Source organism: Salmo salar, chromosome 28, assembly GCF_965601325.2.
Source record: "Salmo salar chromosome 28, fSalSal1, whole genome shotgun sequence".
Taxonomy (NCBI): Eukaryota; Metazoa; Chordata; class Actinopteri; order Salmoniformes; family Salmonidae; genus Salmo; species Salmo salar.
The window spans coordinates 33,804,793-33,822,799 of NC_138318.1; the positions used below are offsets into that span (position 1 = coordinate 33,804,793).

An 18,007-nucleotide genomic window follows, 5' to 3' on the forward strand; every position below is an offset into this window, starting at 1 on the left:
AATAATCCAGTCTGAAGTTAAATGACTGAAATCAGGCAGAAAGTGTGCACAAAACATAATGAACCTATCTTTTTAAATAATTGAACCTTTCTTCAGTCACACTACGGTCAATATAGAGTTGTTGGTTGATTTTGTGGTCTCAAACCAGTACGCTTAACATTCCACATCAAGAACAAGGACAAAATTGAATTATTGACAATGAAAAAGGTGGGACTGTTGTTCCCACGTCATATAATTGGACCACTGCTGTAGAGTATTGTGGAGTAGCCTGTATCTCCCACTGGATCAGGGGCTGTGGGATGGACAGACAGACAGACAGACAGACAGACAGACAGACAGACAGACAGACAGACAGACAGACAGACAGACAGACAGACAGACAGACAGACAGACAGACAGACAGACAGACAGACAGACAGACAGACAGACAGACAGACAGACAGACAGACAGACAGACAGACAGGTTACCTGAGGGGAGAGATGGTGAGGAGACAGATGGTGAGGAGAGAGAGGTGAGTCTGGATCAGGGGCTGTGGGATGGGGTGGACAGACAGACAGGTTCCCTGAGGAGAGAGGTGGTGAGGAGAGAGATGGTGAGGAGAGAGGTGGGTCTGGATCAGGGGCTGTGGGATAGACAGACAGGTTCCCTGAGGAGAGAGGTGGTGAGGAGAGAGGTGTTGAGGAGAGGGGTGGTGAGGAGAGAGGTGGTGAGGAGAGGAAACGAAATCCAACGAAACGAATGTAAAACATGCAGCGCTGGCTTTGCACTCATGTCTTTAAATATTTCTCTTCTCTCACTCTTCTCTTTCTGTCCCTCATTCTCTCACTCTTCTCTTTCTGTCACCTCATTCTCTTCCTCTTCTCTTTCTGTCACCCCATTCTCTCCCTCTTCTCTTTCTGTCACCTCATTCTCTCCCTCTTCTCTTTCTGTCACCTCATTCTCTTCCTCTTCTCTTTCTGTCACCCCATTCTCTCCCTCTTCTCTTTCTGTCACCTCATTCTCTCCCTCTTCTCTTTCTGTCACCTTATTCTCTCCCTCTTCTCTTTCTGTCACCTCATTCTCTCCCTCTTCTCTTTCTGTCACCTCATTCTCTCACTCTTCTCTCTTAAATCAACACAAATCCAACTCTGTAATAACTAGCTGATGTGTGCTACAGGCTTGTTTATTATCATAACCCAACCTAGTCACTATCTGAATGGCTTCCCTCTTGTAGTCCTAGTCTCAATATGTCTAATTGTCTGAGTCAAATACTTCAATATCCAGCGTCCCTCTCTCTCTCCGTTTCTCTCTCTATCCTGCATATCTCTATCCTCGCCTACCCCTCTCTCTGCTGGCTGGATGGGGGATTGTGTCTCAGTGTAGACAGAGAGCTCTCTCTCTCTCTCTCTCTCTCTCTCTCTCTCTCTCTCTCTCTCTCTCTCTCTCTCTCCCTCTCTCTCTCTCCCTCTCTCTCTCTCTCTGTCTCTCTCTCTCTCTCTCTCTCTCTCTCTCCGCCTCCCTCTCTCTCTCGCTCTCTCTGCTGGCTGGATGGGTGATTGTGTTTCAGTGTAGACACAGAAAGCTCTCCATCAGCAGTAGTCCTGACCTTGTCTGTGTGTCTACTCTGACCTAGGAAGAAATACAGCACAGATAATATCGCTGGCAGAGCAATACACACACACACACACACACACGCACGTGCACACTCCGCACAACGGCCCTACCAACAGCAAATTGATTCTGCAGCACCAAATTCCCATGGAGAGGAGAGGAGAGGAGAGGTTTATTATTCCCTGTAGAGGCAGTGGTCTGACCCAGTCTGTGGTGTAGAGGCGGTGTGTGTGTGTGTGTGTGTGTGTGTGTGTGTGTGTGTGTGTGTGTGTGTGTGTGTGTGTGTGTGTGTGTGTGTGTGTGTGTGTGTGTGTGTGTGTGTGTGTGTGTGTGTGTGTGTGTGTGTGTGTGTGTGTGTCTACATATGTCTGTGTGTAGTGACTGATGTCCAATCAGTATACCAGTGGGCGGTGTGCTTTGAGTTTTGTGAAAGGTGTGTGCGTTCGTTCATTAGTTCGTATGTGCGTTAAACGTCTGCTGTCTCTGTCACTGGGCTGAAAGTGTCTCTAATCTCCTCTGATAACAGGGGACACAGGCTGCAGAGAGACTGTGACATTGAAAGTGTCTTTAACTTGTTATGGATAGGCGGCAGTATTTTCACGGCCGGATAAAAAACGTACCCGATTTAATCTGGTTATTACTCCTGCCCAGAACCTAGAATATGCATATAATTAGTAGCTTTGGATAGAAAACACTCCAACGTTTCTAAAACTGTTTGAATGGTGTCTGTGAGTATAACAGAACTAAAATGGCAGGCCAAAACCTGAGAAGATTCTGTACAGGAAGTACCCTGTCTGACCATTTCTTGGCCTTCTTTGTCATCTCTAAGGATCTCTGCTGTAACGTGACATTTTCTAAGGCTCACATAGGCTCTCAGAAGGCGCCAGAACATTGAATGATGACTTTGCAGTCTCTGGCTGAAAAACAGTAACGCATTTGGTAAGTGGTCGATCTGAGAACAATGAGACGGGTGCGCACATGCACGTGAAGAGTCCATTTTACTTTTTCAGTCTTTGAACGAAAACAACGACTCCCGGTCGGAATATTATCGCTATTTTACGAGAAAAATCGCATAAAAATGTATTTTAACTTCTTACATCTAGACGTTCCGCTAGCGGAACACCTGCTCCAATATCCAATGATAGGCGTGGCGCAAATTACAAATTCCTCAAAAATACAAAAACTTCCATTTTTCAAACATATTACTATTTTACAGCATTTTAAAGACAAGACTCTCTTTTATCTAACCACACTGTCCGATTTCAAAAAGGCTTTACAGCGAAAGCAAAACATTAGATTATGTCAGCAGAGTACCCAGCCAGAAATAATCAGACAGCCATTTTTCAAGCTAGCATATAATGTCACAAAAATCAAAACCACAGCTAAATGCAGCACTAACCTTTGATGATCTTCATCAGATGACAACCCTAGGACATTATGTTATACAATACATGCATGTTTTGTTCAATCAAGTTCATATTTATATCAAAAACCAGCTTTTTACATTAGCATGTGACGTTCAGAACTAGCATACAGTCCTGGGAGTGCATTCTGACGAAGAACATCAAAGGTAATCAAACTTTTGTAATAGTAAATCGGAGTTTGGTCAGGGCTGAACTTGGTGGGTGTCTAAATAGCTAGCCGTGATGGCTGGGCTATGTACTCAGAATATTGCAAAATGTGCTTTCACCAAAAAGCTATTTTAAAATCGGACACCTCGATTGCACAAAGGAGTTCTGTATCTATAATTCTTAAAATAATTGTTATGTTTTTTGTGAACGTTTATCGTGAGTAATTTAGTAAATTCACCGGAGGTTTGCGGGGGGTATGCTAGTTCTGAACGTCACATGCTAATGATAAAAGCTGTTTTTTGATATAAATATGTACTTGATTGAACAAAACATGCATGTACTGTATAACATAATGTCCTAGGAGTGTCATCTGATGAAGATCATCAAAGGTTAGTGCTGCATTTAGCTGTGGTTTTGGTTTTTGTGACATTATATGCTAGCTTGAAAAATGGGTGTCTGATTATTTCTGGCTGGGTACTCTGCTGACATAATCTAATGTTTTGCTTTCATTGTAAAACCTTTATGAAATCGGACAGTGTGGTTAGATAAAGGAGAATCTTGTCTTTAAAATGGTGTAAAATAGTCATATGTTTGAAAAATTGAAGTTTTCGGATTTTCGAGGAGTTTGTCTTTCGCGCCACGCCCAATCATTGGATATTGGAGTGGTGTTCCGCTATCCAAATATACTAATAATATGCATATTATAGTTTCTGGGCCAGAGTAGTAACCAGTTTAATTTGGGTACGTTTTTCATCCGGCCGTGAAAATACTGCCCCCTACACCTCAACAGGTTAACATTAACAGGGATGACATTAACATTAACATTAACAGGGAGGATGTTCACATTAAAATTAACAGGGATGACATTAACATTAACAGGGATGACATTTTAGTCAACACAAATAACTTAATAACTAGTGATGGGAAACCAAGGTTTTCTGAAGGCTTCGGCACTTTCATCAAATTGTGCTGGAAAAGGGTTCAGTACTCAGAGATTCATTATCTGTTCACAATCCACATTAGTGGCATCAGCTGGTCAGCAACAAATAGCAGCGTGTGATTATCAGATATATATATAAAAAAAACATCTCCACTGTTTTCATCAAAACTCAGCGGTAAGTCGTTCTCTTCAGTAACCGATACTCAGTTGGAATACCAGGTTTACATCATGCCTCCCTGTTTTGTCTTCAAGTTGCCGATTTAAAAAAAACTGAATCCATGGCCTTATTTATGGTGCTTAAGACAGAAACTTATATTTTACTAAATAAATAAAAGTATTTGAACAACAGAGCAGAAAGTGTGGTTTCACATAAAACAATTTTCTAAAATAGTGTGTTTTCAACAGGAGTTGACCTCATACCCTCCTTTCCCTGACTGTCCCATAGCTCCCTACTCTACCTGCTAAGCTACCGGTCAGGTGAAACCACATGTACAGAATCCTAACTATATGTTTCTAAGTACGGTGTCCAGTAGAGGTCAGTGTTTGAAAGCAGCTTTGGAATCGTTGAAAGCACCGGAACCACAGCAGAATCAGTTGGATCTGGCAGTCGGAAGTTTGAAAAAGCATGTGATTAAAAGAATCTTCGGACATCATTGATGACGTACTTCTGATAAAGTGATTCACGCATCTGCACACTTCTTCAAAGGTCAGCTGCTTTGTGATTGACGTATACAATGCTGTCCTTTGTTGACATCCATTTTCTTTTACTTTTCCACCTTCTCTCCTTTTCCCTTCTGTCAAAAAACAACAAGTTCTAGAATGAATAGCAACTATTGACTGTTAATGTTAACATCTTGCTATGAACACAGCAGCTCTGTTTCAGTGAATCATTACAGCAGGTGGTGAACTAAAAGTTTTCAACCAACCTCCATAACCCTTTGTTTATGCTGCCACACTGCTAACTAATGCTGTTTGCTGTTATGGGTTCTACGCCCACACTTTTAACTAGATTTTTTGTTCGGAGAGGAAACTTGGGATTGTTCTGTGCAGTGGTGTAAACTATTTAAGTAAAAATACTTTTAAAATAATACTTAAGTCATTTTTTGGGTATCTGTACTTTACTTTACTATTCATATTTTGACAACTTTTACTTTTACTTTACTACATCCCTAAAGAAAATAATGTACTTTTTACTTCATACATTTTCCCTGACATCCAAAAGTACTCATTACATTTTGAATGCTTAGCAGGACAGGAGAATTGTCTAATATACACACTTATCAAGAGAACATCCCTGGTCATCCATACTGCCTCTGATCTGGAGGACTCACTAAACACATGCTTCGTTTGTAAATTATGTCTGAGTGTTGGAGTGTGACCCTGGCTATCTGTAAATAAAAACTAGAAAATGTGGCCGTCTGGTTTGCTTAATATAAGGAATTAGAAATTATTTATATATGCACTTTTACTTTTGATACTTAAGTATATTTGAGCAAATATGTTTACTTTTGATAATTATGTATATTTAAAACCAAATACTTTTAGACTCCAAGTAGTATTTTACCTCGGTGACTTTCACTTTTACTTGAGTCATTTTCTATTAAGTTATCTTTACTTTTAATCAAATATGACAATTGGGTACTTTTTCCACCACTGGTTCTGTGTAGGGGAACAGCTGATGCAGTTCAGAGGGGTCGTAGTGACATCAGAGATATAACACAAACGGGTTGAGTTAGGATCTTCTGACAAACCAAAGCTCTACAGGACCAGGTTGGCTTTGATGTCCTCACAAACACACATCAGCAGTCTTTTCTATACTGTACCAGGTGACTGGTTCTATCAGTCTGTTCTATACTGTACCAGGTGACTGGGTCTATCAGTCTGTTTTATACTGTACCAGGTGACTGGTTCTATCAGTCTGTTCTATACTGTACCAGGTGACTGGTTCTATCAGTCTGTTCTATACTGTACCAGGTGAATGGTTCTATCAGTCTGTTTTATACTGTACCAGGTGACTGGTTCTATCAGTCTGTTTTATACTGTACCAGGTGACTGGGTCTATCTGTTGTTGAGTTAGGATCTTCTGACAAACCAAAGCTCTACAGGACCAGGTTGGCTTTGATGTCCTCACAAACACACAACAGCAGAACTGATATGTTTGGGAACAGCACTTAGTTCTAAAATGGCTGTTTTCTCGTGAGAGAAAATTTGTGTGGGTGTGTGTGTGTGTGTGTGTGTGTGTTCGCAATGTCTCTGTCTGTCTGTCTGTCTGTCTGTCTGTCTGTCTGTCTGTCTGTCTGTCTGTCTGTCTGTCTGTCTGTCTGTCTGTCTGTCTGTCTGTCTGTCTGTCTGTCTGTCTGTCTGTCTGTCTGTCTGTCTGTCTGTCTGTCTCCATCCCTGTCTCTGTTTGTTTCTGTCTGTGTGTGTGCGTGCAATGTCTGTCTGGCTGTCTGTCTGTCCGTCCGTCCCTGTCATCCTGTTTGTGGTTTTTAACTGTGTGAGTTACATTTTACTGGCCATTATTCATCTTCTAAAGGTGAGCGTACCCTTGATTTCTATTACACTAACTCTATTACACTAACTATTACACTAATCCCTAGCCGTGTGGTCTGATCACGTCCCAAATGACATCCTATTTCCTACAAAGTGTACTACTTGTGACACAAGCCCTATGGGCCTTGTTCAAAAGTAGTGTACTACATTAGGGAATAGGTTGTCATTTAGGGACACTGATGCAATAGATGCCGTATGTATTCAGTGGTACGTTCTGCCAGTCTGACAGTGAGAGTGCAATAGCCTGGATAAATGACTAGTGTCATTTACAGTGGATCTCTCTCTCTGGAGCTCTCCCCCCTCCCCCTCCCCCTCCCTCTCTCTCTCTCTATCTCTCTATCTCTCTATCTCTCTATCTATCTATCTATCTATCTATCTATCTATCTATCTATCTATCTATCTATCTACAGACACAAACAATCACAGATTACAGAGTGGAGCCTGAGTTAAGATGGTTGTCGTTGTCTACTTGACTGTAGAAAAAATATTGTCAAATTAAAGTGCCCCTGGAGCAAATTAGGGTTAAGTGCCTTGCTCTGACTGTCCTTTGTGTACCCTCTCAGTAGCCCACATTATGTCAGATGGACTGTAAATAACTCTAAATGCCTATTAGTGGCTGATACAATGCAATATTATTGAATGCTTAAAACTTAATAATACATTTTGGCCTTTGTCCAGCAGTACAGGTAACCTGAGAGAAAACCCTTTTTAGTGATTTATGAGTTTCAATTGGACAGAAAGAGAGGAACACTGGATGGACCCATACACACCACACACACACACCACACACACACCACACACTACACACACCACACTCCTCAGAGATTCAAAACTGATTATAAATGTGTTCATTTCTGTGTTCTACCCTGAGGGTAGGCTAAATCTAATGAGGGAATGTATTCATATTCAAGGTGAACAAAATAATAAAACAGAGCATCAAAAACATGTTGAATGTTGAAAAAGAAATGACTTGGAGAACTGTTTGAAAATCGAGACCGACAACACCGTCGCATGATTTCTTTTGACAATTTGTTCTAAAATGGAACACACAAGAAATATGGAATATTTGCATCACTAAACACACTCAGATTCTCAAAATTCCACTCATTAAGTAGAATGTTCTATTCTTCTAGAACGTGGCTAGTGATTACTGCAAACGAGCTCCAACAATTCAAACGCAATGTAGCAACAACCACAGTTAATAAAGCTGCAATGTAACGTTTTATTATAAAAGCAAATAATACCAAAGTGTTTTGGGGATACTAAGTTACAACAGCTGTTCAGGTATCAAACTCCCAAACTACCAGCCTTCAAAATGAGTGACACCGTTCACTCAAAATGACACAACAGTAATACCACCACTGCCTCTTTGGATACACCCTCTCAAACATTGGAGAGTGAAATCAGAACACCCGCAGTGGATAAAAAAACACATAGCCATGTAGGAGTACTCACAGTGAGGGTAAAGAGGAGAGGTGGAGTACTCACAGTGAGGGTAAAGAGGAAAGGTGAAGTACTCACAGTGAGGGTGAAGAGGAGAGATGGAATACTCCCAGTGACAGTAAAGAGGAAATGTGGAGTACTCACAGTGAGGGTAAAGAGGAAAGGTGGAGTACTCACAGTGAGGGTAAAGAGGAAAGGTGAAGTATTCACAGTGAGGGTGAAGAGGAGAGGTGGAGTACTCACAATGAGGGTAAAGAGGAAAGGTGGAGTACTCACAGTGAGGGTAAAGAGGAAAGGTAAAGTACTCACAGTGAGGGTAAAGAAGAAAGGTGGAGTACTCACAGTGAGGGTAAAGAAGAAAGGTGGAGTACTCACAGTGAGGGTGAAGTCAGAAGGCTGTTGTAGATCTTTACTCCTGTGAACCTGCAGACACACAAAGAGAAACAGAACACCAGGGTGATAAGAAACCAAAGAGAAGGAAGAGGGCAAAGGTCAGGTAGTATGGGGGAGGGGAGAGGGGGCTGCCAAGTCACCCACTTCCATCCATATCTGGGGATATCGGGAGATGTTCGTAAGCATCTGTTTCTAATTCCAAAGGTTCAAGTTCAAATCCACTGATATGAAGTTGTTTTTGATCATTTTTAGGGTTAATGCCTAACCTTACCTTAACCAATCAGAGTTAATGCCTAACCTTAATCCTTACCTTAACCAATCAGAGGTAATTCCTAACCTTAAGAATTTGGAGCAAAATTCTTTAGAGTCTAAAATGTTGGGGGGGAGATCTATATGGAATTGTTTTAAGATGGTCATACTATGGATCATTTAGCTATTTTGATTTAGAATTTTAGGACCCCTTTAAGTACCACAACAACAACAACAAAATAAATGATTTTATATAGATTTTGTCCTTTACTACTAAATCCTATAGAAATACATTGAACAACACGTTCATAAATGTCAGAAAGAACAGTCCAAAAATAAATCGTAAGAAACAAGGTTTTGAAGTGTCTCTCCTCAATCTAGGAGATATAAAAAAAAAAAATCACAAAATATATATGTATATTTTTACTTATTTAGGAAAATATCTTCATACTTCCATTCATTTTTTTAATAACGGGTAGCGGTTACCTTCAGACGAGCCCGTTCCACTGGTGGAGAACACCACTGTGTTCGTGAGAGTCTCCCCTTTCCATAGAGTGGTCATGCTAGTTTTTTAGGTCAAACCGTTCGGACACTACAGATGTTCACGTGAGAAGACCTATTTTCAGGATGTCTCATGGTCTGACAAACACCGCTCTACCTCTGTCACCTTTCACCCCAGATGCAGAAGCGCGACATACTGGCGGATGCGATTGATTTAGACTCATCCAATGCAAAAAAACAAACAGATATATCTAGCTTAAACTGACGGATTTTGATGAGGATTTTTTTGTTTGTTAAGTAACTTAGATTGACGCACCTGGTGCCTCGACTTTAGGGGGTGAATGCCTAAACTTAACCTTAAACACAAATTTCACGTTTGGAACATTCTTTGAAATTTGACGTTTGAGAAACATGGATGACTGTCTAATTCTGATGTGACACTGTGAGAGCTTGTAGAGAGGGGGAGTGATGGTGTTTGTGTGTGTGTGTGTGTGTGTGTGTGTGTGTGTGTGTGTGTGTGTGTGTGTGTGTGTGTGTGTGTGTGTGTGTGTGTGTGTGTGTGTGTGTGTGTGTGTGTGTGTGTGTGTGTGTGTGTGTGTGTGTGTGTGTGTGTGTGAAATACACTGACACACTCGTGGAGAGCCGAGGGAGGAAGAAAGGAAAATAGGTCCACTGTCATCTCTCTTTCTGTCAAGCCTCTGTTTGAACAGTGTATACCCCTCTTCTCTCCTCCTCTCCATCACTCTCTTCTCCCTGCGATGGCATAAATCCCCTGTTAACAGGAGGTAGTTTGGCTTCAATATTTCATAATAACCCTGTGAGCCTGTCTCTCTGGCCCACTACCAGAGAATAAAGATGTAGGCTGTGTCCCAAAAGGCACCCAGGTTTACTTCACAATGCACTACTTGATGTTTTGGGACACAGTGGGAATAAAGACACACCTTCCACTCTGCTGTCTGCTCCCTCTCTACCTCTCTCTCTCTCTCCTTCCTTCTCCATTCATTTCTCTCTCACTCTCTCCTTCCATAGTGTTTTACTTGCTTTCTTTATGTGTGCACGTGTGTGTGTGTGTGTGCGTCCTCTCTGTCCTTTTAGGTGGTGTGTGATGTGTGTGGTGATGTGTGTGTGATGTTTGATGTGTGTGTGATGTGTGTGTGATGTGTGTGTGTGATGTGTGTGATCACTCCATCTCCTTTCTCTGTCTCATGATCAGACACCACTACCACACATCATCACACACTGTAATCTGTTGATCCATATCCACACACACACACACACACACACACACACACACACACACACACACACACACACACACACACACACACACACACACACACACACACACACACACACACACACACACACACACACACACACACACACACACACACACACACACAACACACACACACAGCTGTTCTGAGGAGTGTTTTCTCTACTCCTATAAACAAGACTGAAATTAACCTTTTCACATGTGAGTTCCAAATATCTCTAATATATTTTTTATGAGGGATGTCAGAATGCACTCACTGATCCAAAATGTGATTATTATGCAACAGGACAGTTAACCCTCGCTGCCCTCAAACCAAGGCACGCTGCCTGCTAAATATTTACAGACTATGTTTGAATTTGTCAATTTCAAATTCTTTTCAATACATTTTTTTTTCTACAGTTTGAATTGCATCAATTAATTACACCTAAGAAATAGCCCATTTCACTGTTGTGGACAATTTCTGTTTGAGAATTTACCCCCTGCCTCTCTTCAACTAGAGCCCTGCCTCTCTTCAACTAGAGCCCTGCCTCTCTTCAACTAGAGCCCTGCCTCTCTTCAACTAGAGCCCTGCCTCTCTTCAACTAGAGCCCTGCCTCTCTTCAACTAGAGCCCTGCTTCTATTCAACTAGAGCCCTGCCTCTCTTCAACTAGAGCCCTGCCTCTCTTCAACTAGAGCCCTGCCTCTCTTCAACTAGAGCCCTGCTTCTATTCAACTAGAGCCCTGCCTCTCTTCAACTAGAGCCCTGCCTCTCTTCAACTAGAGCCCTGCCTCTCTTCAACTAGAGCCCTGCCTCTCTTCAACTAGAGCCCTGCCTCTCTTCAACTAGAGCCCTGCCTCTCTTCAACTAGAGCCCTGCCTCTCTTCAACTAGAGCCCTGCTTCTATTCAACGAGACCCCAAGCACTTCCCCAGTCTTTCCCCAGATCAAGTATGAAGACATTGCGCCCATTTAGTCAGGTCAGGCCTTGCACAAACTTTTTCCCCCAGCACATTTTCTGTCTGGCACCTGCATTGCCTTCATTGTTTTCCTTACAAGTTGGACTTTGGACATGTATGTGTTCCTATCAAAGTAAGTGGCTTATTTTCTGTATATCATGTTGTCGTTTCTGCTGTAGCACACCGTATGTATGTGTGGATCATAATGTATTTACTGCTTTATTCACATGTTTTCAAGTTCTGGTGACAAATCATGCATTCCGATCCTTGCATAGATTGTAATGGACATGATGTGTGTGAATTTTTTGTTGTTGAAGGTTGTACTGATTATGATGAGCTAATTCTCAGCTATTTGCTGGCTATGTGTGGCGCCATGTTTGTTGACATCATACAATGCATTCTGGTTGTCATGTAAATGTCTCTTAGACCAAAGATGTTATAACAAGGGATAGTTCACTCAACTGACTTATGGTGCTTTCAAGACATCTGGGAACTCGGGAAAAATACTATGTCAAACCATGACATCAGTGTTCTAGAGGTCGGAAAGTCAGAGCTCTAGAAAGAGGCCAGAGTTCCCGAGTTGGAATTCCAAGTTGGATGACTAGAATAATATAATAATCCCAGTTGGAGCTCGTTTTTTTCAGAGTTCCCAGATTGTCTTGAACGCACTGAAGTCGGAAGTTGTAGATTTCCGAGTTCCCAGTTGTTTTGAACTCGGCATCAGATTGTAACATTGGTACCTCAGGGTTGCCAGCTCAGACCCCCCTCTCCAGGGGTTCTCCTGTGTTTGCCCCCAATTTATTGATAAATCCCCCATCATAGTAATATTTCCTACATCATATCCCCCCCATGATACTTTTCACCATTTCTACCCCTCATGGACTTGAAAACCCACCACAAATTAAATTGAACCCCCCTATAAATCCCCCTAAAATGGTTTCATCCCTGTTTAGCATTTGCGCTACAGCTAGGCTAGGCAGTAGGCTTGTATTTGGTGTGATGATCTGTGAGGTGCTAACATTTGATTTGCTTTGTGATTTGTCAAGTCATGTGCTCCGGTTCTTGTATACACTGTAACAAATACATTTGTAATGTGCTGAAAAGTGGCTAAACTAAGTTCATATTTTTCAGGCAATGAGAGCAGCCATCTTTGACTTTGTTTATTGTAGAAGATCACATTTATCTTCTACAATAAAATAGGTGAAATTTAGGAATAAAGTTGTGAAGACCTTTACTTCCCATCAGAACAAAACATTGTTTAGGTGTTTTTCAGACAACAATGCTGTTGAGACACGTTTGTTGCATCATACATTCTGTTGGTACTGTTCCAATCACATATTTGCGATGGTTCGCTGCAGGGACCACTCAACAATGATCACAAATATGTGATCATTCGCATCCAAGGGTTAAGTGTTTTGTTTGATCAGAGGCTGCTGTCTGAGTTGAGGAGGTGTGGCTAAACAAAACAGTGCACATATGGTTATGCCTCTGTATAGTTATAACACTCAGACTATGTCCCAAATTACAGCATAGTCCCTTTATAGTGCACTACTTTGACCAGAGCCCATTGGGGAGTAGAGTGCCATTTGGTCAACATACCAAATCCATGGAATTCAGAGCATAAAATGCAAGTAGATTTTCCCCTGAAGTGAGCAGGTCAGAACAGATCAGAGCAGATTAGAAGAGATAAAGGGAAATCAGAACAGAACAGATCAGATCAGAACAGAGCAGAACAGATCAGATCAGAACAGATCAGATCAGAGCAGATCAGAGCAAAACAGATCAGATGAGAGCAGAACAGATCAGATCAGAACAGATCAGTGAGGAAACAAAAAACAACTGTAGAGGAGTGAAACCAGCAAGCAGCTCTGTCTGTCTGTCTGTCTGTCTGTCTGTCTGTCTGTCTGTCTGTCTGTCTGTCTGTCTGTCTGTCTGTCTGTCTGTCTGTCTGTCTGTCTGTCTGTCTGTCTGTCTGTCTGTCTGTCTGTCTGTCTGTCTGTCTCTCTCTCTCTCTCTCTCTCTCTCTCTCTGTCACTCTCCTGGTTTCTCTCTAGCTCTCAATCTCTCTCTCTCTCTCTCTGTCTCTCTCTCCTGCTTTCTCTCTCTCTCTCTCTGTCACTCTCTCTCCTGGTTTCTCTCAATCTCTGTCTGTCTGTCTGTCTGTCCTGTCTGTCTCTCTCTGTCTCTCTCTGTCACTCTCTCTCCTGGTTTCTCTCTATCTCTCAATCTCTCTCTCTCTCTCTCTCTCTCTCTCTCTCTCTCTTTGTCTCTCTGTATCTCACTCTCTGTCTCTCTCACTCTGTCTATCTCTCTTCTCTGTCTCTCTCTGTCTGTCTCTCTGTCTCTCCGCTTTCTCTCTACCCCTCTCTCTCTCTCTCTCTCTCTCTCTCTTGCTCTCCCTTTCTCTCTCTCCCTTTCCAGCTCTCTCTCTTCTCACTCCCTCTCTGTTTATCTCTCTCTCCCTCTCTTCTTCTGTGTGTGTGCGTTCGTGTGTGTGTGTGCGTTCATGTGCGTTTGAGTGCACATGTGTGTGTGTGTGCGTTCGTGTGTGAGTGCACGTGTGTGTGTGCAATCGTGTGCGTGTGAGTGCACGTGTGTGTGTGTGTGTGTGTGTGTGTGTGTGTGTGTGTGTGTGTGTGTGTGTGTGTGTGTGTGTGTGTGCATCTGTCAGCCAGCCAGCCAGCAAGCCAGTCAGTGTCAGCCAGCCAGCAAGCCAGTCAGCCAGCTAGACAGCCAGCCAGTCAGCCAGACAGACAGTCAGCCAGACAGTCAGCCAGCCGGTCAGCCAGTCAGCCAGCCAGACAGTCAGTCAATCGGTCAGCCAGACAGTCAGCCAGTCAGCCAGCCAGCTAGTCAGCCAGCCAGTCAGCCAGACAGCCAACGAGTCAGCCAGTCAGCCAGCCAGCCATCCAGCCAGGTGAGACCATGACAAAACATACATATTTCATCCCACTAAACAAACTACACTTCCCATGAGGCTTTGCTGTCTGCTCCATATATCAATGGAGTTGGAGTTTACTGCATGTATATTGTTCCATATGGATGTGTTCCATATGTTTACCATTCCCCTACGGATGTTGGATGTGTCTTGAAAGTCTTTCATTTGCATGTAATGAAAGGACAGAAAACAGACTGTAAAAAAAACATTTGGGATGCAACAGCAACTAACAGAGAGTGAGGCTAATGCAATATGTCTCGCTATGTAAACACACTGAGCCCTGAACAGCAATCACAAAACAAACCAACTGCAAACTGTCTATTTGCTAAAGGCTTAGTCCCAGATGTAGTTTGTCTAATTTTGGCCAGGGATCAAAGGTCACAGCTCTACTTTATCGCCTTCTCTTCTGCTGACAACCAGTGAGTATCAGACAACCCCCTTTTCTCTCCTTCCATCCTTCTTTCTTTGTTATCTTGACCAATGCACACATCCACTCAAGTACGTACACAGGCAAACATGCGCACACAAACACACACACCCGTGCACACACAAGCGCGCACACACACCCACACACACACACACACACACACATACACACCCACACACACACCCACACACACACACACCCACACACACACACATCCGTTGATATACAGTATATACAGTACCACAACTACTCATTCCAGGGTTTTTCTTTATTTTTAATATTTTCTACAAAGTGTGCAAAACTGTCATCAAGGCAAAGGATGGCTACTTTGAAGAATCTAAAATCAAAAATGCTTTGATTTGTTTAACACTTTTTTGGTTACTTCATGATTCCATATGTGTTATTTCATAGTTTTGATGTCTTCACTATTATTCTACAATGTAGAAAATTGTAAAAATAAAGAAAAACCCTTAAATGAGTAGGTGTATCCAAACTTTTGACTGGTACGGTAGTCCAATACTGTATATATCATTAGTATCTCACCACCTGTCCTTTCCCCATCCCACTATTACAATATGATTTCTTAAAATATTTCGCTGTCCAAGTTAACAAAACAACCCAGCCTCAGGGTGCGTCCCAAATAGCACTCTATCCCCTATTTAGCACCCTACTTTTGAGCAGGGCCCATTTGGAAATCCCATAGGGCTCTGGTCAATAGTACTGCACTATAATGGAAAAGGGTTCTATTTGGGACGCGTTTCAGTGTAGGAGTAACCATGCAGACCCTGGTTGTGACAGAACTCTCATGGATATTAATATTTTCTTTCCTTGTCATTGGTTGTTTATTTACCATCGTTCCGATCCACTCTCATTCTGTTATTGAGACCATCCATCCTGTCAGTCGAACCCCATTAAACAATGACTTGTGTGTGTAGAGGGGAAAGGGTGTGTCGGGGGAATGTGCATGCGTGTCTATTCTGATGTGACAGGGGAAGGAAGAACATCGTGGGAATGTAATGAGAGTGTTGTGAGAACGTTATTAGCGGGTTGTAAGATGCACAGTCAAGCGTAGCATCAGCGTTTGTGAGAGCACTTTGAAAACATCTTGAGATGCTTGTCTTTCACTGCTTCTTACGCCGTCATCCTTTATTTCTCTCTCTCTCTCTCTCTGTCTCTCTCTCTCCCTTTACCCTCCTATGTACGTTTATATCTCTTTCTCTCTCTATTCCTCTTCCTGCCGTCGGTCTTACATTGTTTTAACATACAGTTTTGCATATCTCCAGCAGGCACCCCCTGGCACTCTGTGTGTAGTAGAGGCTGGGTGTCCATATGCGTATACATCTTTGCATGTTCTCCACAGGTGTTTCACACTAACACTGAGCGAGAGAGAGAGAGAGAGAGAGAGAGAGAGATATATACACAGTATATATATATACATAATAATGACATTTGTAATGTCTTTATTCTTTCGGAACTTCTGTGAGTGTAACGTTTACTGTTCATTTTTATTGTTTATTTCACTTTTGTATATTACCTACTTCACTTGCTTTGGTAATGTTAAGATATGTTTCCCATGCCAATAAAGTCCCTTGAATTGAGAGGGAGGGAGAGAAAGAGAGAGAGAGAGAGAGAGAGAGAGAGAGAGAGAGAGAGAGAGAGAGAGAGAGAGAGAGAGAGAGAGAGAGAGAGAGAGAGAGAGAGAGAGAGAGAGAGAGAGAGAGAGAGATATGTAAAGAATGACAAGGCAAGAAAAGATCACAAAATGAAGCTCCTTATGGAAAATCAAGAGACACTTTTTGCTGACTATTATAAAAATGGGATCAGCAACCTCACCTTCCACACAAACCCTCCCCTGACACAGTGCTATATTAACCAGACCATCCCCTGGCATGACACAGTGCTATATTAACCAGACCATCCCCTGGCATGGCACAGTGCTATATTAACCAGACCATCCCCTGGCATGACACAGTGCTATATTAACCAGACCATCCCCTGGCATGGCACAGTGCTATATTAACCAGACCATCCCCTGACACAGTGCTATATTAACCAGACCATCCCCTGGCATGACACAGTGCTATATTAACCAGACCATCCCCTGGCATGACACAGTGCTATATTAACCAGACCATCCCCTGCTATGGCACAGTGCTATATTAACCAGACCATCCCCTGGCATGACACAGTGCTATATTAACCAGACCATCCCCTGGCATGGCACAGTGCTATATTAACCAGACCATCCCCTGGCATGGCACAGTGCTATATTAACCAGACCATCCCCTGCTATGGCACAGTGCTATATTAACCAGACCATCCCCTGCTATGGCACAGTGCTATATTAACCAGACCATCCCCTGGCATGGCACAGTGCTATATTAACCAGACCATCCCCTGGCATGGCACAGTGCTATATTAACCAGACCATCCCCTGGCATGACACAGTGCTATATTAACCAGACCATCCCCTGGCATGGCACAGTGCTATATTAACCAGACCATCCCCTGACACAGTGCTATATTAACCAGACCATCCCCTGGCATGGCACATTGCTATATTAACCAGACCATCCCCTCACCTGACACAGTGCTATATTAACCAGACCATCCCCTGCTATGGCACAGTGCTATATTAACCAGACCATCCCCTGGCATGGCACAGTGCTATATTAACCAGACCATCCCCTGGCATGGCACAGTGCTATATTAACCAGACCATCCCCTGGCATGGCACAGTGCTATATTAACCAGACCATCCCCTGGCATGACACAGTGCTATATTAACCAGACCATCCCCTCCCCTGACACAGTGCTATATTAACCAGACCATCCCCTGGCATGGCACAGTGCTATATTAACCAGACCATCCCCTGGCATGGCACAGTGCTATATTAACCAGACCATCCCCTGGTACAGTGCTATATTAACCAGACCATCCCCTGGCATGGCACAGTGCTGTATTAACCAGACCATCCCCTGGCATGGCACAGTGCTATATTAACCAGACCATCCCCTGGCATGGCACAGTGCTGTATTAACCAGACCATCCCCTGGCATGGCACAGTGCTATATTAACCAGACCATCCCCTGGCATGACACAGTGCTATATTAACCAGACCATCCCCTGGCATGGCACAGTGCTATATTAACCAGACCATCCCCTGCTATGGCACAGTGCTATATTAA

The 18,007-nt window shown here is 42.8% G+C and overlaps 1 pseudogene across 1 annotated transcript in view; it reads right to left on the minus strand.

The window, feature by feature from the left end:
* The window catches only part of LOC106589866 (RNA binding protein fox-1 homolog 3-like), a 919,181-nt pseudogene that overhangs the window by 634,728 nt on the left and 266,446 nt on the right, over window positions 1-18,007 (minus strand). The window contains exon 3 of the transcript XR_014383051.1: window positions 8,474-8,521. The product of XR_014383051.1 is annotated as an RNA binding protein fox-1 homolog 3-like (transcript). The remainder of the gene's footprint in view (window positions 1-8,473; window positions 8,522-18,007) is intronic.